The following is a 22874-nucleotide window of genomic DNA, read 5'->3' as shown; positions in this document are numbered from 1 at the left end:
TGCCTTTGAATCCAATGCCCTAGTGACCACAATCTCCATAACTTACTCTACGAGCTTCTGTACTAGCCATTCAAGAAGGAAGAGCAGAATGGACAAAATAATTATAATCTTCATGAACAATCTGTGTCCTGGCAAAATCTGCTTTTGTCATTAAATAAAAGGAATAATAGAACAATTTCAGTTCTATTATTTTTTTTTAAGTTTTATTTTTTTCGGATGTACATCATATTTAGAATTCTGTATACATTACATCATGTTCATCACCCAAACACTAATTATAGTGCATCCCCTCACATGTGAACCTGATCACCCCTTTTGCCCTCCCCCCCTCCCCCCTTCCCCAAAGGTAATCACCAGTCCAATCTCCAATGCTATGTGTTTCTTTTTTGTCGTTTTTATCTTCTACTTATGAGTGAGATCATATGGTATTTGACTTTCTCCCTCTGACTCATTTCACTCAGCATAATACCCTCAAGGTCCATCCATGTTGTCACAAATGGCCGGATTTCGTCATTTCTTATGGCTGAGTAGTAGTCCATCGTGTATAAATACCACATCTTCTTTATCCATTCATCCTTTGATGAGCACCTAGGTTGCTTCCACATCTTGGCTATTGTGTATAATGCTGCAATGAACATAGGGGTGCGAGTATCTTTATGCCTTTGTGTTTTCAAGTTCTTTGAATAAATACCCAGCAGTGGAATAGCTGGATCATATGGTAGATCTATCCTTAATTTTCTGAGGATACTCCAAACTGCTTTCCATAGTGGTTGCACCAGTTTGCACTGCCACCAGCAGTGAGCAAGTGTTCCCTTCTCTCCACACCCTCTCCAACATTTGTTGTTTCCTGTCTTGTTAATTATAGCCATTCTGACCGGAGTGAGGTGATACCTCATTGTAGTTTTGATTTGCATTTCCCTGATAGCTAATGATGTTGAGCATCTTTTCACACGCCTGTTGGCCATCTTTATATCTTCTTTAGAGAAAACTCCGTTCAGATCTTTTTCCCATTTTCTAATTGGATTGTTGGGTTTTTTGTTGTTGTTATTAAGCAATAGAAATAAAATTCTAAAAATTCAGTAAGCTGCAATGGGAAAATAAATTCACACTTACACTCTTCCTTTCAAAATGAAAAACCAAGCATCACATAGTTTTTTGTTTTGCTTTGTTTTAAAGTGGACCTTACAGAGTCCATTTTCTGCTGTGGCTCTGTTAATAGCTGTGTGGCCTCAGCTAAATTAATTATGCCATCCTCAAGTTCCTCTTTGACAATATGCAGAGGTTGAATCGGGCAATCTTTAATGTCTCTATGAGTTTAAAAACTTCAATGACTCTCTCATTCTTGAGAACTCTCATTTCTCTTCCAAATTATTCTTTATGTTAAGAAAAGAAAATGGTGACATTTCTGTCATTCACCAAAGTCATCAGTCAAAACATCTTCCCATTCGTTAACTATGTCCACAAAAATGTTCCTGATTGCTCCCCAAATTAACAATATCTGTCCACATTCTGAAATAGAAAGACAAGCTCGAAATCACTATAGCCCAATCATTTTAGATTCATATTTAGAAAAAAGCTAGTTCGTTCACTAATTTAACAAATAATTAAGTACTAAGTAGATGTCAGAATTAGCAAGCACTGGGCGCACAGAGAAGAAACGTAAAGCCTTCCTTCAAACATCTTAGAATTAGAAGGGGGCAGACTCATAGCTCAACATTTATAATTCACTGTGATAATTGTTAGGATGAAGCAAATTATACCCAGTTTAGTTTAGTTGCACATTACGTTGTGATTGTTTGATTATGTCTTTTCTTCCACTAGATTCCAAGCTCCATGAGGGCAGGGAATCTAGATTTTTCCGGTCATTATTTCCCAAGGGCCTAACACATGATTGGTTCTTAAAAAGCATTTGTTTAGTGAATAAAAGAATGAATGAATGGCCAAGTAACAGGGATGTAAAGAAGTGATCTTAAGTCTGCTAGGAAACAGGTACAGTTAAGGGCAAGGTTAGAGGAAACATTCTGGAAGTCCAGATTGTTTTCTTGTCAGTTGTCTTTTCATTATATTAAAGACATAAAGAATAAAATTCCTAACTTTCCATTTCCCTTGTTCATTCCAAAACACATTTTTAAGATTATAGAGCCAGGGCACTTATATAAACGGAGAATTTTCTATGTAAATTCAATTTCTAGAATCTATGAATTTATGTAAATGAAAAATGAACAGTCCATATGGTAACCATTGTCACTTTTGGTTTTGGTTTATTTATGTGACATTTGTCATACTTATGTCAAACTCCCAATTCCCACCACCAAAAAAAGGCAAAATGACAAATTAAAAACCTCTTTACACTTACTGTTATCATTTTTTGTGTTTGCTAGTGGCTAAAAGCATGGATTCTGGAACCAGATCCATTCGCTCTAGATATGGGACCTTCAGCAAGTTACTTAAGCTCTTTCTGCCTCAGTTTCCTCATCTGAGAAATAAAGATAATAGTGCTACCTCATAGATTTTTTAGGAATATGAAATGAGTTAGAGTGTGTAAACCTCTTAGAGGAGTGCCCGCCACATGGTAAGTTCTAAGTGTTTGCTAACTACACAAAATAAACAAATCAATATGTCATCAGCCTACTCCATTCAGTTAGGGCAGTGAAAGACAATGCATGATGAAGACAGTGTTTTTGGAATCACATTGGTGAAATTTTCAAAGAAGGCTCTGGACTCAGAAAAACCCAAATTAAAATAAATTGGTTGAACACAGAGGTTGAAGAGAAAAAAAATTCTAGAACATCCTAAAATGAACTAAAACAAGTCACTTAACTGCTTCCATTTTCTCATTTGAAAAATTCCCCTCAGGGGAAAGTGATGACTCTAAGTTAGAAAGTATATTAACTAATATTATTTTTGAAATAGTGCATAAAGATGATTTTAAAGGTATTAGGTTTGATAAAATTTAATGAAAAGGAGTAAAAATCCGTCCAGTAAGTACATTCATAAAGTTTTAAAATAATACCCAGTAAGTATACATTAAAATAGAAGTCCCTAAACATGAGCATGTTCATAATTACTTGGGGAGCTTTGTAAATTTGACACCCTGGAGATGATGATTCAAGAGGTCTAGGGTGGAGTCCAGGTATCTTTATTTTTTAAATTCTCCCAGTGATTTCCGGGTACAGCCAGGTCAGAATGATTGGACTGAAGACTTGCTGCAGAGAAGTTTCTAGTGGTATGCGGCTGGATTGCCTCTTCAGCCCTACCTCTTACAACCTTGTTATCAGTAGCAATATCAAAAGCCATCAACAGCAAACAGGATGAAGTCAGGAGACAGGAGCACATGCTGCCCAACCAACCCGAGAGTCTAAATGGGCAGCAAAAAAATGAACCATAAGTCTCGTGATAAATGAACCTGCATTCAGGTTCAAAAGTTAAATGCAAAATTGCAATAAATAGGTGCAATAAAAAATGATGTCAGAGTCCTCCTGTTGAAAATATTCCCTGGATCTGTTTTACCACCAGACACCCAGCCTACTGGGTGATGCAGATGTCTGCAAGCTGACACAGTCCTACCCTACTCTGTACCTCAGACTCCCTCCAGAGCATCATGTTCTAAACTGGAGTTATGTTCTAAGAGGGAGGTTGACTATGCTGATATTCACAAGTATGCACCAGTATAACCAGATTGTTAAACTACTGCAATACTTTAGTACTAGTTGGCAAATAGCTGCTATTTAGAGCCTCCTGCCATTTCGGTCCCTTCCTTGTGACCTCATCCTCTCCCCAGCAACCAAAGAGTTAACACCAGGCACAGCTAGGGTCTCCATTTTGATGGGGCGCTACCTGTGCCAGATGTGCTGTTAACATTTTCAAAATGGAAATACCAAGAAAAACTACTAACCAAGAGTGGTAATTGCCTGGAAATTATATCAAAGGAAGAACCATTGAGGGTTAGCCTTGAAAGGAGAAGACTTGAGGTGGGGTAGTAGTAGGAGGATCATGAGCACTGCCTTCAAATACATGAACCAGCTCGTGTGGAAAACATTAGATTTATTCCACGTAGCTCCAATGGGAGGAATTATGGATGATGAGTGAAAGTTACAATGAGGCTGATGTCAATTCCATATAAAGAAGAATTTTTGAATCCTGGCGCCGCCCAACAATGGAACTGGCTTTGTGACAACAGTGACACAGGAAGGGAGTGATGACTCAGAAGAGTGCTGCAGCTGCAGGTGCCTCTGCTCTGGATGGTGAACGACAGAGAAATGGGCTCCCAAACCTGAATGCTCATCTGAATCCTCAATGGAACTTTTCTTAAAAATAGACTTTATTGGGTGGGCGAAAGGGGCAAAGGGACACATATATATGGTGATGGATAAAAACCAGACTACTGGTGGTGAGCACAATGCAGTCTATGCAGAAACTGATATATAATAATGTACACCTGAAATTACACAATGTTAGAAACCAATATGACCTCTAAAATAATTATAAAAAAATAGACTTTGTTTTGTAGAGCAGCCTTAGGTTCACAGCAAAACAGAGAATATCCATATACTCCCTGGCCCCACGTACACATAGCCTCTCCCACTATCAACATCTTACTCCAGTCATACATTTGTTACAATAGATGAACCTGCATTAACACATCATTATCACCTGAAGTCCATAGTTTACCTTAGGGTTTACTCTTGGTGCTGTACATTCTATGGGTTTTGACATGTATCCACCGTTATCAATGGAACTTTTGAAACATCAGACCTCCAGTTCACCACCCCAAACCCACTGAGTCATTGTCTTTTGGATTTGGAGTTTGGAAATTTGCATATTTTAAAGCTTTTCAGGTAATGTTCACATACAGATAGCTTTGGAAATCTGCATTCAGTGATCTATAAGCTTTGTTCCAACCTTCGGATTCTATAATTCTATTCAATAAAATCACAATGACTTTTTTCTAAAGGAATATATGACTCTTGAAAACTGACCAGAGTGTAGAGGAGAATCTGTGGAGTATATATAGCATGTCAAGCACTATGTTAGACCACTTTAATCCTTATAAGAACCATGCAAGGTATTTGTTAATATATATTCCCATTTGCCAGCCCTGTGACATAGTGGCTAAATTCAGCATCCGCCGCTTCAGTGGCATAGGTTTATGGGTTTGGATCCCCAGCACAGACCTACCCCACTCATCAGCCATTCTGTAGAGGTGACCCACCTACAAAATAGAGAATATTGGTACACATGTTAGCTCAGAACTAATCTTCCTCAAGCAAAAAAGGAGGAAGATTGGCAACAGATGTTATTTCAGGGCAAATCTTCCTCAGCAAAAAAAATATATATACACACACACACATATATACACTCCCATTTAACAGAAAACAAAACTGAGACCCAGACAGGTTAAGTAACCTACCTGAGGTCACAGAGTCAGTAAAAGGCAGAGCTGGGATTCAAATAGAGTGCTATTTGATCCACCTTCTTTTCCTTACACAATCAGATCTTCAAGGAACTCAATTATTTGAAATTAGCAAATGAAGACATAGAGTTTCAGATTTCTAATAATGGGGATGAGGAGTTGAGTTTTTTGTGTTTGTTGGTTTGGTGGGGTTTTTTTTCAAATAATAAATTCAGCACTTGAGAGGGATGTTTTGTTCTAATATATCGTTTAAGGATACATAATTTCCAACATCAGAAAACAGTCGTGGCAGGCCCATGCCAGTACAGGTCCCCATGGAATCTGAAAAGCAGAGACCTCGTTAGATGAGTTTTGACCCTTTGGCTAAATTGTTTTAGAGTCACTGACATTTCTCTCAGGCTTGGAACCCTAAGACACCGCTTTTTCTCATGACCATCTGGATCTTCTGGTATTGACCAGATTAGAAGATCTCTGAGGAAACCTGCCCTCCAGGGAACAGATAGGAAAAGGGAGGGTGAATGAAGGAAAAAAGGCAATTTACAGATACTGCAAACAGTTGGGAACATTTCTAGCCAGGGGTGTCCTTTCTGCTAGCACTAAATGGGTTAAAAAGCCATTTCATCAGATCAGTGGAACCAATGAGAAGCCAAAACTGTGAGTCAATTGATTTACCCCTGTTTTGCTTTAGTGAAGTTTGAAAAGAAAAATGACACCCCAGTAGAGACACACATTTACAGTAGCCAGCTTTCCTAGGAAGGTCAATCAGGGACCCCACAAATGAAGTACATAGAATTGGAGCAATATTTCTGATGAAGCCTTATCGAAATAGAAACCTAAAGTTTTTGCAAATATAACATGTGAGACCAGGAAATTTGTCTTTTCAACTTGTTAAATAGTTAATATTTTAGCTAACTCAATAGTAAGGGCACTAACTGAAGCAGAGCCTAGGGTTGAGAATTAGCTCCAAGTTCCATAAATTGAGAAACCGGCTAGGACCTGAGTATTTTGCCCCAAAATACTAAGACATTTTAAGTACTCCAGGATCATTTGAAATTATCCTGTAACTAAGAAAAAAGATATTTAATTGAATCAGGTTTTTTTAATGTACTCACTATATTCACAAATTCTCTCCAAATAAGTTCAGGGATGGCTGTAAAAAAAATTACTCAGGTCTAAACAGAACCTAGCAGGGCTAGCCCCGTGGCCGAGTGATTAAGTTCGCGTGCTCTGCTTTGATGGCCCAGGGCTTCGTAGGTTCGGATCCTGGGCATGGACATGACACAGCTCATCAGGCCATGCTGAGGCAGCATCCCACAAAGCAGAGCCAGAAGGACCTACAACTAGAATACACAACTATGTACTGGGGGGCTTTGGGGAGAAGAAGAAGAAGAAGGAAAAAAAAAAGAAGATTGGCAACAGACGTTAGCTCAGGTGCCAATCTTTAAAAAATAAAAAGAACCTAGAAAATTTGTCAAAAACTCGCTCTATCCCATTTAGAAACTGCAGACAGAGCTCCTGCTATGGATGCTGGGCTGGTCAACAGGGAGACAGGCCAGCAACTGTGGGAAGAAGAAATAGCAATGCCATCAGCCACTTCAGGGGCAGGGGTGGAGGATGGAGGGAATTCCTTGCTTATCACTTTCAGAGGGAAATCCCTTACCACGTATTTTCTCTTTTACAGAGTTTTCCTTCTCCAGCTGAAATGTATTGTCTTCACAGTGACCTTGGCTCCTCTTGAAGCTTCTTGAGAACATGTTGAGGCATGCTGATACCTCAAAGCATTCCCATATTTTCAGAAAATGAGAAGACCAAAGCTGTTGAGCCCAGCTTGCAAGGACAACGACGGCAAAGTGAAATAGGAAATGTGTTTCAACAAGCCTGGGGGGCCGTAGGCCAGCAGGCTGAGCTTTGCCTGGCTCTGTTGTGATAAACACACATTCTAGAATGCTGACCTACACCAAAAACATACCTTCCAGAAGTAACAGGTGAGGCCAGTGAGCCACACAATCTCAGATCACTCAATGAGCACCCTCCTCCTCTGGGAAGACAAGAAAGAGGAATTACAGAAAGACAAAGGTGAGAATCAGCCACGTATCTATCTTTTGGTAAACCTTGAGCTTATACAAGGACATGAAAAAGACAATCTCTGGGAGGAAAAGTAACCATTGCCCTATACTAACTGAGCAGTTCATAAGAAAGCTGCTTCTCATTTCCAATGATGCTGAAACACCTCTTCCAAGAAGTCTTCTCTCTGACTGATGGGAAGAGAGTTGTAGTAAATCACTTCTAAAGATCGTCCCTCGGGAAAAATTGTAAACTTGGTAAAATACATCTTACAGATTTTCATATCCCATCTCAATTCTAAGCGTTTTTGTGTTTCCCATGACCATCACATACATCTCCATTCCTAGGACCTGGGTGTAAACCCCACGCTCTGAGTATTTTCCTACCTTTCCCTTTCATGTAAAAAGTATCTGTCCTGTGTTCTATTTCCCTAGATCCTGTCCTCAGCTAAAGTCACAGTGAATTAGTCATAGGAACAAATTAGCTGGCCCATGTGCTGCACATTAATGTCTCTAATCTTGTTTAAATGCTTGTTTTTGTCAAAAGACATTTGATTAGGCTAGGTGACCTTCAAATTCTTATGAAGAACTCTGATCAGAAAAATTTGAAACCTTGGGCGGAGCTAGTTAGCAATTTAATCTTTTAGGGCCCCTGAGTGTAAACATGTCACATCTGCTAGTGTTGCCCTTCCATTGGAAAGATTAATAGCAATATTTACAGGTTATTAGTGCATGTCTTGCTGTATATTATATATCCTGTAGCAAATTGAAGATGACTCAAATTCTTTGCTGTTCCTCTCATCAAGAAATTAGTCTATTTTCCTCTGACATGGAATCTCAGCTGGCCTTGTGCCTTTTCTAATCAAGAGAATATGGTGAAAGTAACACTTTGCCCGTTGTAACCTAGCCCTTAAGAGGTGTAGAAGCTTCTGCTTTCACCCTCTTTGGAGCCCTAAGCCACTTGGTTAAGTAAAGAGGTCCAGCTACTCTGCTGCAGAGACTACCTGGAGAGAGAGAAAGAGATTGACTCTCAGCCAGCCACCCTCTCTTCAGGCAGCTCAGCTGAGGTGCCAGCTGTGAGTAAAGCCATTTTAGATGTCCAGCCCTAGAAACCTCGGGTAACTGCAGCTGCATGAACAGCCCCAGACAAGACCAACAGAGGAACCACCTGCCTCAGCTGTGTGCATAGATGGTTGTTATTATTTTAAGCCACTAAATTTCGGAGAGGTTTGTTATACTGCAATAGATAACTGAAGCACATCCCTAAAAGCCGACCTAATCCTTTCTTTGAACAAAGAAGGAATGGATAACAAATTTTTATAAGTTTTACATGAAGTTCCTAAACTACCATAGTCATTCCACCCTCCAGCATACGCTTACTCCTTCATGTATACTATGGCACATCCATAAATTCGTTTAACACTTTCTCAACTATACGCATGTCCTTAATATCTATTGCCATCCATACAGCCACAAATTGTATGCTCCTGCTGGCCAGGAGCTAAGAACTCTAATAAGTTTTTCCTAAAGGCTTTTAGGTAATAATAATTTCAGCAGAGGCCTTCAGCAATGATTGATGCTGTTTCCCACAAGACTTGCTACTTTTCCACACTGAGGAGTCTAGAAATGGAACCTCAGAGAGAAACTCCACTTTGAAAGCCTGTCATCCGTTTGACTTTAAAGAGCATTGAAACCATAAGCCCCTCTCAGTGCACTGCTCCCAACAACGAAATGCATTATGCTGTGGCCACAGACTTAGTCTATAAGAATATTCTTTATGGGTTGGTTATTCCTACAGAGAAATTTTAAATTCCTCTGCCATGCATTCCTGTGTGATAAATCCCTGACACTCGTGTGGAGATTTTCAGGCCAGAAGCCTGTGTTCTTGTCTTGCGACCCTATGCCAGAGTCATCCTCTTAAGAATCCATAGATATAAGAGATTACAGCGTGCTCCTTCTAAATGCTTAGAGTTTGCAAACCTTCACCAGAATCCCACTAGGATATGCATCATCTTTCAAATGTCAAGAAAAAGTGAAATGTTGATTTAACATTTTTTCATAAAATTTTCAAAGTTAAAATGGCATGAATTCTTTGGGGTAAAGGATATTTGATTTATATTCTATATACCTCTGAATTGTTGTGATCTTTTTAGAATAAATATGTATATTTCAGTAATAAAAAAAAGTATGATCAGCAGGGAAGTTAAATTGTGTGTAAGATATTCATATCAACATATATATCTTTTCATTCTTTTGGGAACAGTCATAACATAAGTCCGGAAACAATGAGGTGCCATAAAAGTAGTGGAAAAGTCTATTATATATGTCAACAAAGGACTAATACTGTGATGCTTTGTACTGATTTACAAATACACTATAAATGCATCATGCCATTTCCTGTGTACTGCGTTAATCACCACATCAGACACCGAACTTTAAACTCTGAATAATGGAAAACATCGGTGTGTTTGAAATGTAAACTGTCCCCATAAAATGTGATCTAAAAGTCAAAAGTCAATCCTGCTCCCTAAATCTCTTCTCTACCAGCCTGACTCTGGGCTTGAAAGTCCTACTGAAGCCATTGTCAGGTTAAGGTGTTGCAGTGCCTACAGGAGACCTCTCTGAAACACTAATAGTGGTTTTCTTAAGGGGGTAACCAATTAACCTGAATCAATGGTTTTACCTGATTAAACCATTACAGGGCAAGGCCCAACTCCAAGTCATGGTCACTGTTGATTGGGCTTAACTTCTTCATCTATTTCTCCTGTTATGATTCATAATAATGATCACAATTATCTCTACTATTTACTGAGCACCCATAATGAATTGGGCCCAGGAGTTAGTACTCGCCACAGATTATGTCTAATACAACACTACAAAGTATTATTTTTCCCATTTCATGGATTAGGAAACTGAGATCAATGAGCTTAGGTGATTCGTCCAAGGTGGAATAGCTCCTAAGAAACAAAGTCAAGATTCCAACCAGAACTGTCTGAAGCCAAAGCCTACATTCTTTCTTTACTGTGCTAATAATACTTGAGGCCAAGAGAGAGCTGTGCCTATGACATAGTTATAGAGTCAGCTGATTTGTGAAAAACTTCTGTTTTCTGTGCCATATTCTTGCCATCTAGAGCCAGTGACAGAAAGAAGGCCATTGCATTTGCTTACTTGCCGATCCAATCTTGCAGGCACTTTTTCTCAAGTCCCGGCCCTTAGCCAAGCCTCTGCTCTATCCATCTCCCTCCGGTTTCAATAGTCTAATTATAGCTCTCAGAAGACTCCCTAACTGAGACGGTCATCACAACATCCTGTTGAGTTCAAACAAAATATTTTTCAAAAACAAGCATAATTGCACTTCAAGGTGTTTTATAAATGATAAAAAGATAGTAACTCCTTAACTCATAAAATGACAGCACTTCCTTCTCAAAGAACTTCACAACAATTCACTAATTGGTGCTTTAATATTAATATTAAATTTCCTTTGACCTGTGGAAGCAAAAGTGTCTAAGGTAAAGCAATTCTACCTCTCGTCTAACTGCACAGCAGCTTCTGACTCTCAATTTGTGGGGAGCAGCCTCCTGAACACAATAAGGAGAGAGTGGAAACTCAACAGAGAGCAAAGTCTGGGAGTTTATGAAAGTCTTTCCATCTATTAGCCAGCCTGCGCGCAAGGCTTTATTTTGATAAGATGTTCCTTCAGCCATATAATTTGCTGTTTTAAAAGGTGGCTTCCATCAATTACGATGATGTGGTATATGATGTAAGGGAAAGCTGAAATCACAGTGAACTATTATACAAGAGTTGACCTCACACTGGATAAAGGACTAAGCTAAGAGTAAACACACATGGGAGCTGGCAGCTAACCAGCCCTTTCCAACCTAAGGAAATGCTTCAGATGACCAAATAATATTTCCCTAGTTCTGTGCCAGCTTCTGTATGGAACTGTAACTAATTTCATCTATTGTTTTATTGTAATGTGTTCTAATAGTTAAATAACATAACATTTCTCTATTAATTTCTCTACTATCTGAAGATTTCCTTTGAAGATTTCCAAATGATCATTATTTTCATGAAAACATGGCCTCTAAGGGGTGCAACTTTGACTCCACAGACATATATGAGACCCTTCTCGGATTCCTAGAACCGAAAAACACAGAAGAATAATCCAAACTAAATAGAATTCTGTACAGAAATGTGACTGCATGCAACATTCAAGAAACCAGCTTTCTGGAGCCACTAAGAAAGAAAGACAAAATTCAGCCCACAAATCTCTTGACCGATGGATGGACCTTTAAAAAATAGCAACAACTTGAACCAACGTCCTTAAGGCTTAGCTATTTCAATGTCCTGAACAACAACAACAAAAATCCAGACTGACCTTTAGCATGAAACTTTCATTGTCTTTTGGCTTAAGAAGGATGCTTGATAGATATTCTGGTAGCTTCTCCTGTGTTCTTATTCTTCCTTCAGCCAAGAAGAACTCATCTTTTTTTTTTTTCTGCTTGGAAAGATTTGCCCTGAGCTAACATCTATTGCCAATCTTCCTCGTTTTTTCTTTTTTTCCCTCCCAAAAGCCCCAGTATGTAGTTGTAAGTCCTTCTAGTTCTATGTAAGCCGCCACAGCATAGCTACTGACAGACGAGTGGTGTGGTTCTGCACCCAGGAACCAAACCCGGGCCACCAAAGTGGAATCCTTAGACACTGTTATAGACTGAATGTTTATGTACCCCCAAAATGCATATGATGAATGCCTACCCCTCAATATGATGAATACCTAACCCTCAATATGATGAATACCTAAACCTCAACATGACTGTGTTTGAAGATAGGACCTTTACGGAATTAAGTAAGGTTAAATGAAGTCACAAAGGTAGGGCCTTGACCTGATAGGATTAGTATCCTTACAAGAAGAGACACCAGAGAGCTTGCTCACTCTCTCTAGCATGTGTGGACACAGTGAGAAGGTGGCTGGCTTCCTTCACCAGGAACTAAGTCAGCCAGCACCTTGATTTTGGACATCACAGCTTCCATTACTATAAGAAAATAAGTTTTTGTTGTTTAAGCCTCCAGTCTATGGTAGTTTGTTGTGGCAACCCTGTCAGAGTAATACTGATACCAAACTAAAAACAAAGTGTTCTACTGGTTTGATGAGAACCATATGACAAAAGAATATTTGCCACTTAAAATCTGCAACGGAACTTGCTTGTATAGTTTTTTTCAGTTGGGCTTCCATGGAAGAGTCCAGTTAAAAATTCTGGAGAACCATGACATGGCAAAAGGGCAACTTGATTTTTTTTAATTGCCTTGTATGTTTAATTTATCTTAATAAAATAATTTCCCAGAGGGCTAGCAGGCTGGCTCATCTGTATGCTTACCTTATTTGGCATTTATAGCTCAGTACCTAAAGCTGCAGTGGAAACCCCAGGTCTCTAGAGAAGTCCTAATGTGCCAAAGATAGTTAGCACTCATCAAATATTCCATGAACTCCCCTATATTTCAGAGCCTCGATTGCAAGTACTTTTGGAGTCACATGACTAATTCTAGCCAAGGGACTCTGAGTGGAAATGCATGTCACTTTCCAGCCAACACAGTTGCCAGCCAGTATACCTCTGCCATCTCTCTTTTCCCGCATACAATAACCACAGAGGCCACATGCTCCAGGCTCCGTAGCTGAAAGATGGATTGAGAAATAATCAAGAAATAAACATTTATTTGGTAAGCCCCTGAGATTTCAAGGTATCATTTGTTATGGCAGCTAGGACTAAGTGTCCTAATGCATCTTGGAACTCTCATTCCTGCAGAAGACTTTGTGACTTCAACGTTATTTGAAGTTTGAAGATAGACTTGAATCTACTTGTCAGGTTGTGAAAGATCATCAGCAATTGAACATGGAGGTAACAAGGCAGATCAAGCATCAGTGCCTCCACAGGAACCATTTACTAACTCCTTCTGTGTTCCTTGGCCTGAGCTATGTCATGGGGAGAAACCAGAAGGAAAGACACAGTTTAGGCTTTCACAATGTTTGGGGAGTTGTTCCCAATAAGGTTTTAGACTTCTGCCTCTCCTAGCCAGGGTGTTACTAATGCACTGGGGCTACATTGCTTAAGGAGTTACATAATTGTGCCACATTGAGATTTTATACGTACCTAGAATGATGATCACACGAACCAAGGGAATAATAAATGAGGATTTAATTGATGTCATGGGTTTCAATTCCAATTAGAGCAATAAAATTCATAATTTGGTTTATAGTAACTTTCTCCACCACATCCCTGCCAAAGTACTCAGGGGCTGGAAGGGTAATTAAAAATAATCAAAGAAAATAATGCTAATTAAAACCATAAGCTAGAAGTAGATTGATGGTTAGATTAAAGGAAATTTTTGCTAATGATACATTATCTTATCTTATTCCGAAAGACGAAGGAACGTTCTTTTGTCATTCACCTTCTTTTTACTAATGGGAAACTGAGGGACATGGAAGCTATCTGTATGGGAACATGGAAGACAGACTAGATTAAGCCCATGTGGACCACTAAGTTCATTTTGTGGGCCTGTGCTCCCTCACAATCCCCATGCTCTTTCCTTTTGTCCTCTTCCATTACTACTTTTAGACATTACTTTATCAGAAGATAAAAAGCTTATTTTTCGTCTTGGTTTTTGCCTCTTTTGCTTCTATGGCATCTACCTGTTGCCTTTGAGTTGCTGAGAAACCTGGAGCCCTGCCTGGTTCTCTTGTGACTGTCCTCCACTGGCTTCTTCCAATGTCTGCTTCTGAAATGAAATAAGAGTGGTTTACTCAATGGATCCTGCCCCTTTAAGACCCAGTGGAATCCTAATTATCAAAGACTGATATAGCAACCTGTCAAGACTACAAATCGATTGGTTTCTATAAGGCCAACTCTCTCCACTTGAACCTCCCTTTACTCAGTTAGAACAACTTCTTTTAAATTGTCAATTGGTTCTTCCAGCTACCAGAGTAAGCATTTCAGATGTTTCCTCCGAATGTCTCAGGACAGAAAAGAAAAATCTGGTTAAAGGATGTTATGTTAAGAAAAAGAAGAAGAACAAGAATACTGACACTAGGGTCAAACACAGTTTTATTTATATTATATGAGTTTATTCATCTAACTAACTCACAAAAAATTATGAAGTATAAATATGGGTGTGACATTTGCCCAAATACGGCACTTAATAAAAGTCATTATCATATGACATTAACACTAAAACATTGCCTTTTTTATAAAGTCTTCTGAGAAGAGTCAGTCCTTCAATCTTCTTTGTGAAATCCCATAACACCATGAATCTTATGTTGAGTATAAAGGCATTTCTCCATTTCCATTACTCTAAAATATGCTGGAAGGAATCAGCATGCCCCATAACATTAAGGAAGTTTATTTTGCTGAGTGTTTTCTCCATATCATCAGAAAATAACTTATTTTCATCCATTGTCCTAAAGTGAATTATATTGAGGTAGATTGGATAGAACATGGAACTGAGAATTGGGACACCTGCATGTTCAACCTGGCTATGTGCCTTAGTCAGTTGTGTCACTTGAGGAAGTCGCTTAACCTTTCTATGACCCACTTCCTCATCTATAAAGGAGGAGCAAGTTTCTGTATCATCTATTTTGACTAAAAAGGCTAATTTAGGATACATGCTGTTTAGGATACATCCATTAAGAATATTTTCCATTTCTCTTACATCTCCATCTTTCCATCATATAATAATCAATGATCAGTCGCCTACTCGATGTCAAACTCTGGTGGGTACTAGAGATACAAGATGTAAAATATTACTTTTGTCTTCTACACGACCAGAATTTAGTGGGGAACAGTCATGTAAACAAGAACCTCTAGTACAGTGTTATCGTTACGTGGTAGGGGAGGATCCAAGTGCTATAGAACAAACGGGAATTTGAGCTGTCAGAAAGACTTCAGAGCAGATGGAACTTGTGATTGGTGCCTTAGATGAATATTTCACATTTTTGCATAATACCCTCTTTCTCTCCACCTACAACTACTTTGATGGATACTTGGTCTTCTTTCACGATACATTAAAAACCAGTGTTCCAGCCAACTTGACCATGGCTCTAAATAAAATTTCCTTCTCACGATATAGCAGCAATCCACTTGCCAAAATAAAAACCACATTTCTTCTCTCTTTAGGTGTGAAAATGGACTGAGAAAATTAAACAGCACGGAATTTGGAAGTGGCCTGAAGACACAGAGTCAACTGAAGCCATCCAAAGAGCCCATGGTTCCCCTTTCTCAGAAGGAAACTCCATTTGTTGAAGTCTGTAGAAGCCCTGTGACTTTATGGCTTCCTCGAGCTTAGATACCTAAACTCCTATATAAGGAATTCTAGCTAGAGAATTAAGCTCCAATTTCTCTTTGGGGATATTCTCACCCTCTAAGAACATATACTGACACACATGAGACATGGTGACTCAAGCATCTCTATTAGGACATCTATAGCAGCACACTCCAACCAGCCTCTAGCAGTATACCCAGAGCTGTACACTCCAACCTGCCTCTATCAGCACACCCACAGCAGGGCATTCAAACCAAGCCGGCTAACCCATTCCTTCATATCAACACCTGCATCAGAGCAGTATTGGTGTGGGAAGATGCACAAGATGGTCTGGCAATATGCCAAAGTGAATGGAGTAAAAGCTTGAAGACATATGCACAACGGGACCCTCTAGGAGGATCTTAGATAAAATGAAAATTGTCCCTTTTATGTTAAAAATAAGTCCTGAAATTTGACAAGCATTTATTGAAAGGGGTAGTACTTACTGATGCCCTCCTGGTGGCAGGGCTGTGAAGGACTACAATCCTCTGGGAAGTAATTTATTCACCTGTATGAAGAACTTGAAAATGTTCACACTCTTGGACAGAGCTTCTGGGACATCACCCTATTTAGATAAAAAAAACCTTTATGCATGAAGATGATCATTACAGGATTGTTTATGGTAATAAAAGACACAGTACAATCCAAAAGTGCAACAATAAGACAATAGTTTACTAAAATTATTGTACATTTATATATTAGTATACCATAGATCCATTAAGGAGAACTTAACAAAGGGTTTGTAAACTCTTGGAAAACACTTAGTTTACAATATTAAAGGAATAAACCAAAGTACAAAACTGAACAAACAATTTGATTTTAGATCACAATCATGCTTTAAAAATGCATAGAAGAAAAAGATTGGCAGGAAATACACCAAAAAATTCCCAGGGATTGTCTTTGAGTGAAACAAATTAACTGACACTTACATTATTTTACTTTGAATATTTTCCATGTTTTCTCTAAAGAGATTCAGGAAGTAAAATTCAGTGCATTGAATGAAATAACTCAGAAAGACACTGTCTAAGTCTGGTGTTAGATATTCATAGATCCACAGACAGCCAGACAGGTCAATGATCAACATGAGCCAACAGGAAATCTAAAAGAATGTTGGTGAACTGAAAAGCTAAGGGAGGTACAATGATATAACACAGGAAAGTTAGATTCCCATAACTTATGAGTAATAAGATAAATGCAGAGAAAAATTGCTATTAGAAATACATCTGATTTTCCAAATAATCTGCAAAATAGATGCATTCAGAATGGCTCTGCTAATGAACCTTTATTTAACCAAAGGACTAATTCAATTAATTCAACAAATCTTTATTGAGAATCTGTTGTACGCCACATGTGGTATTGTCCACATGTCCGGGACACAAAGATAAATATGGCATGGGCCCTGCCTTCAAGAAGCTTAGCAGAGTATGGTATGGTGCTATGGCTTTTATAATATCTGGATTTAATTAATGCAGTTACCCTCCTAAAAACTGCCTAAAGACAAGAAATTTTAAAATATTTTATTTGGACTAGTGGGAAGGAAGGAAGGAAGATTAAATTCTAGGGAACTGACTGATGAAAGAGATTAAAATTTGGGGTTAGAAAGTCAAGTTAAAGGTTTAATAATTCATCTAGAGAGCCTACAGCTGCTAACAGCAAAACGGTCTGGAAGAAGAAGGCAGCTCACCGGAAGCGAGTCAGTGGGCCACGACCATTTGTTGGGTGCCCACTTCAGCCAGCGGCAATGTAAAGTCACTGTGAAACAGTGCACAAAAAATAGGACATCCGATCTGGTCCACAAGCAGCGTCCATGATGATTTGAGAAACAAACACACAAAAGAAATAGTTAAAGAAAACTTTTGTAAATTTCACTTGTCAATAAATCCAAATCGAAAAATAATCCATAGGAGTAAAGAGGGCACCAAACAGAACAGGGAACATAATGTAGGGTGTGAATCATAGAACATTCACTGGAAAGACGTATTTGAAACGACATTCTGAAGGTAATAAGGGACCTTGATGGAGAAAAGAGAAAGGAATGGCATACTCAGTGGAATGGGAACAAACAGTGACACACAGAATAAAGCCAGGGGTTGAGTTTGGCTTGACTCTGCCCAATGAGTCCCAACTCTCATTGTACCTGGAAGCTTTTTAAACACACCCACACCCAGAGATTCTGACTTCATTGATCTAGGGAGGGCCCAGGCATTCATATTTTTAAGAAAATCCCCACGTGGTTCTGGTGTTCAGCCAATGTTGAGAACCCCTGGGTAAAGAGACTATGTCCCTAAAAGAGGGGAGATGATGGACTTGAAATGGGAAACAGATATTTGCAACTTAGTTAAAAGATAACTTTAAATTCCATAGTTAATTTGGCTCATTAGACTGTGAACTTCTTGGAAGCAAGGATTATGTTTTTGTTCATTTCTGTATGAACACAATATTAAATTAATATTTTTGAATGAATGGTTGAATAAGTGAATTAATACAAGTAAAAAAAATTGCTGTAGGCACTTCAGCCAATAGATAAGATGATAATAACGTTTAAGGGAGATTACTTCAATATTATAACAGAATGGAAGAGAAATAGGCCACAGCTGACATCCACTGAGGGCTCCCTATGTGTCAGGCACTTCACAGGCAGCATGTCATTCATACTCACAACCAATCTATTAAGTAGACATTATTATCCCAAATGCGGGAATTGAGGCCCAAGATCTCTCAGTGTTGACAAGCAGCAAAGGTGGAATCTAGCTTTGCAAAAATGGCAAAGTGGTTCTTCTTTGTAGATGCCTAAATGTATATGAGCAAACAGTATACAAACCAATTCAGGCTCAAATTTCTGAATAGAGTTCCAGCTTTTGGCCTATTCTAATGATGCAAAACAGCATGTGATTTAATTAAGATATTTACCTAACTACAAGATTAGACCTTTGAACAGTAATCAGACAGGTGCATTCACATCTGGTGTTTCCAGAAAATAATTTCTATTGCTTTGTCTCTTCTCACATAGGATTTTATTAGAAATGCAATAGAAAAGAAAACATGTCCTATTGCACTTTGTTTTGAAATAGGAAATTTAATTGCTGTATAATTTAGGGGAAATTGTTTGCCATCCATTGTTCCTCTGTTCACATTTAAGGAAACCTTTTCCTTTCATCCTTTCAGAGCTTGTCTGAATAGAAATGTCTCCACTTTACCTGACACCATGTAATTTCTAGAATAGCAGGATTATATGTCAATAGAAATAAGAAATCAATGAACTGGAGAGGGTTTCTCACACTCTTGTGTTACAGACTGTGAGTGACCTTAAAAGGCTGCTCTGGGTGACCTTATACTGGGAACTACAAGAGAACTAGACACTCAAAACTGTAAATTTGTTTAAAAAATAAAATTGAGGACATTTTTGGTAATATTACTCTCTACTCAAGGATAAGCAGAAGCCCTCAATTAAAACAGAAAAATTTAGCCATCCCAGTAAGGAAAATGGGAAACCATCTTACCAGCATTTGGCGATATTAAGACAAAAAAATTAAGCATGTTAATTGCTGTGTATTTCTTTGGGAAACTAGAAACTGGATCTTTTGAGAAGTTCTGTGTTTGGGCATAACCAAAGCCAATTTACTTGAACACCAATTTGCAATATATTGCCAACTGGAAGCATAGCTGAGTTCTACATCTGGCCTGAAAACACCTTAACTTTGTAACTTCAACCACCAAAATAATAGAACCTTTAAACATTTTCCATTCTACCTCATTTTTTTAATAATCTTATCACTTGTGTTAAAAACAAGACAACAGGCCCAAAATGGAGTCACTTATGCTAAACCCCATGTCATCAAACTGAGACTTCATTACAGTTTTGGTCTCTCCCAGAAATGGAATCTTAAACCAGTCAATCAGGAATCAACTGGTCAGCACTAGTGAGGACATCTGCCAAATAGACCCCTGTTGTACCCTAAGGGAAGGTCACCTTGCCTCAACCAATCTTCTTTTTGCTAGTGTAACTTCCTTGTCCCCACTCTCTTCTGCCTATAAAAACCTTTCATTTTCTACAGCTCCTCAGAGCTCCTTGCTATCTGCTAGATGGGATGCTGCCCAATTCAGGAATTGTTGAATAAAGCCAATAAAATCTCTAAAATTTACTCAGTGGAATTTTATTTTTTGACCCTTGAAAACCTTGAATTCCCTGCTATAATTTTAGGCTCAAGCTCAGCAACTACTCTCTCTGAAATATTCATTCATTCATTAATGAAGTTTGCTCATATCTTTAAATACCAAGCTTTTAAAGTCCCTCATTCTGGTCTACTCCTCCTTCAGATCCATGTATGACTCGATCATAAACAGCATCACTCGTTTTTAGTTGACATCAAAGCTTCAATCTTCCAATCTGGAGCTTTGCATTTGGTTTGGACTGTGCAGTGGGGACACTAAACAAAGGTCTTGTGACAGTCTCTGAATCGCTCTGAATTGGAAGTAAGAAAATAGCATTATCTAGAAATTTCCTCACATTATCTTTGGGCCTAGCTTACTGCCCTCTTGGTGCAGAACTTATTCTCTGGAACAAGTGAGTTACTTGGAAGGGTACTTTTAGGGGTAGAAAGGTCTTTCTGACTTATTAGATGTAAGACTGAGCTTCTCCATAAGCCAGCCTAGGAGGGCTGCTCTGAAAAAGATAAAAGCCTTTCTTGGGCAGGGCTGTCTAGAGGAGACACAGAAGTCGTCCTTGTTGGGGACACCGGCTGCCACCTCATATAGTAGCTGTAAATTCCATTTCTTCCCATTTCCACTTTCTATGCCTCTCACCACTATACACTCTGTATCTTATTCTTCAATTCAAAGTGACAGAAAAAGAAGTGAACAATGATAAAATAGTCCAAAGATTACACAATTAAAGGCGGAATTCAAGGCATAAAAAAGTTGCTACAGTAAAACCACCAAACTCCAACTGGATAAAAACACCACCAAGGCAGGCAAAGTCTCCTGCCTAAATTTGGTTCATTAAAAGAGAAGTATTTTTGGAAGGGAGGCCAGGCCAGAAGGCGATCCCACGTGAGGCTTCCAGTGGTCATACACCCTTAATATCCAAAAGAGGCGGACCTGCTGCCATCGGCAGCCCCTAATAGGCAAAGCTCTGTGCCCAGCACACAGCCCAGACTTTTCCTTTCCCAATCAGTCGTGCACAATGTTCTTCCTTTCCCTTTTTCCTTCCTTAAATTACTACTTTGCACAGAGACTGGGTTTTTGGTCCTCTTTCTTTCACTGCAATATGATGCTTTGCAATACATGTTTGATGAATTAAAAATTCTAAATGGATGTTGTGCTGTTAATATAGGTCTTTTATTTTGTTTTGTTTATTTATTTTTTTTGAGGAAGATTAGCCCTGAGCTAACATCTGCTGCCAATCCTCTTTTTGCTGAAGAAGACTGGCCCTGAGCTAACATCCATGCCCAGCTTCCTCTACTTTATATGTGGAACGCCTACCATAGCACGGCTTGCCAAGCAGTGCCATGTCTGCACCCGGGATCCACACCGGCGAACCCCGGGCCGCCAAAGCAGAACGTACGAATTTAACCACTAATACAGGTCTTTTCATTGCAAATACACCAATGGGAGATCTATTTCTATACATACAGACCAGTTCTACATGACTGCTACGTAAGAAGTTTTTGCAGCAAACTAATTGTTAGGATGTCATGTTTTAAGCATAGCGTTTTCTGTATAGCACTCAAATACTATATGTCGATCATTTGAATGTTAGTCTTTGAACCTGTTATTTTATGAGGTGATATTTAACTGTCACAGCCTTTCCTTCTTATTCTAATACCAAAAAAAGAAAATGTGGGATGGAGGGAGATTTAGCAATTGTGCCTCTTCTACATAACACTAAAAAATTACTTTAATTTAGATACACACAAATAGGAACACTTTTCCTATTTCAAAACTCTAGCTATAGTTTCTATGTCAACACTGATTGACAGGAAAAGACTTTCTTTTAAATTTTTAGCCAAACCAGATTGAGAGAAAACTGAACATATTTTCCAAAGGATCGTCAGTCAATAACCTTCAGAGCCACTGAATTTCCTCTAAATTCATTTCCCAAGTCACAAAACAGAAAGTAAGGGAGTGAGAATTTTTTCGGGTCAAAAATATCAGACCTCAAGTTCTCTGGTCATCTAGGCTAAGTACAAGAAGTAAGGGAAAATATTTCCACATAAAAACTTCAGTCCCCACTTCCCTTTGCATGTGAAAAAACTCTTAGAATACAGTAGTGATAACAAGAATCTGGAATTCTGACTTTGTTCAAAGCTCGACTCACGTTATCTCCATCCAACTTCTACAACAGGCCAATGAGGTTAATATTGTTGTTATTCCCATTTTACAGACAGAGAAACTGAGGCTTAGAGAAGTAACTTCCTCCAGTTTCTTCAGATAACTTTTTTCGTCTTCTTACAGGAAAAGAGAGACTCATCCAAGATCTCACACCATAAGAATAGAGGACATAAGATTGGGACCCTTTAAAATTTTGAGAAAAATGAGGCTAAAAAAATTTACACGGAAGCATGAGTGATGAGATCAGATTCCTTTCTCTTATCCCAGTTGAAAGATACTGGCTCTTTTTCTCAAATCCAACAGAAATTCCCCATGTAATGGTAAAGGTAGCCCAAGTTTTCATTGACTAGCTGTGTGGCTTTGGGCAAGATCCCTAGCTTTCTTAAGCCTCAGTTTCCTTATCTCTGAAATAGAAATGAGTAAGACTTCTCTCTGGAGATGGTTATGAGGGTCAAATGAGATAATATGTGAAAAGCCCCTAGCACGTAGTAGTCACTCAAGAAAGAAACTTACACTAACAGAAACTTACACTAAATCCTCAATGGATGAGATAGAGACCCTGGGGTCAGGAATTAGAGTTCAGCAGCCTTATGCCTTGGAATAACTCAGTCTTCACCTTCAGAAGCTACTGGACACTGTCAGCACCAGAAGGGTGTCATACATGGAACTCGTGCTCCCCAACCCTTGCTCTACTCCCAGGAACACTTGCTTCCACCTGG

At 38.8% G+C, this 22874-nt stretch overlaps 1 long non-coding RNA gene across 2 annotated transcripts; it reads right to left on the bottom strand.

The window, feature by feature from the left end:
- Positions 1–958: 958 nt before the first annotated feature.
- Positions 959–21238, bottom strand: LOC124244490 (uncharacterized). Of its 2 annotated transcripts, XR_006890025.1 has the most exons (6): positions 17510–21238; positions 16272–16390; positions 14162–14247; positions 7383–7451; positions 5673–5734; positions 959–1373 (listed from the first exon to the last, which is right to left on the bottom strand). It is a non-coding gene; the product is annotated as an uncharacterized LOC124244490 (long non-coding RNA). The 2 variants fall into 2 exon arrangements; XR_006890024.1 differs by lacking the exons at positions 5673–5734; positions 7383–7451 and having other exon boundaries at positions 959–1509.
- Between the last annotated feature and the right edge of the window lie 1636 nt (positions 21239–22874).

Source organism: Equus quagga, chromosome 9, assembly GCF_021613505.1.
Source record: "Equus quagga isolate Etosha38 chromosome 9, UCLA_HA_Equagga_1.0, whole genome shotgun sequence".
NCBI lineage: Eukaryota > Metazoa > Chordata > Mammalia > Perissodactyla > Equidae > Equus > Equus quagga.
Note: the sequence above shows the minus strand (reverse complement) of the source record. Positions and strands in the feature narration are given on the sequence as shown.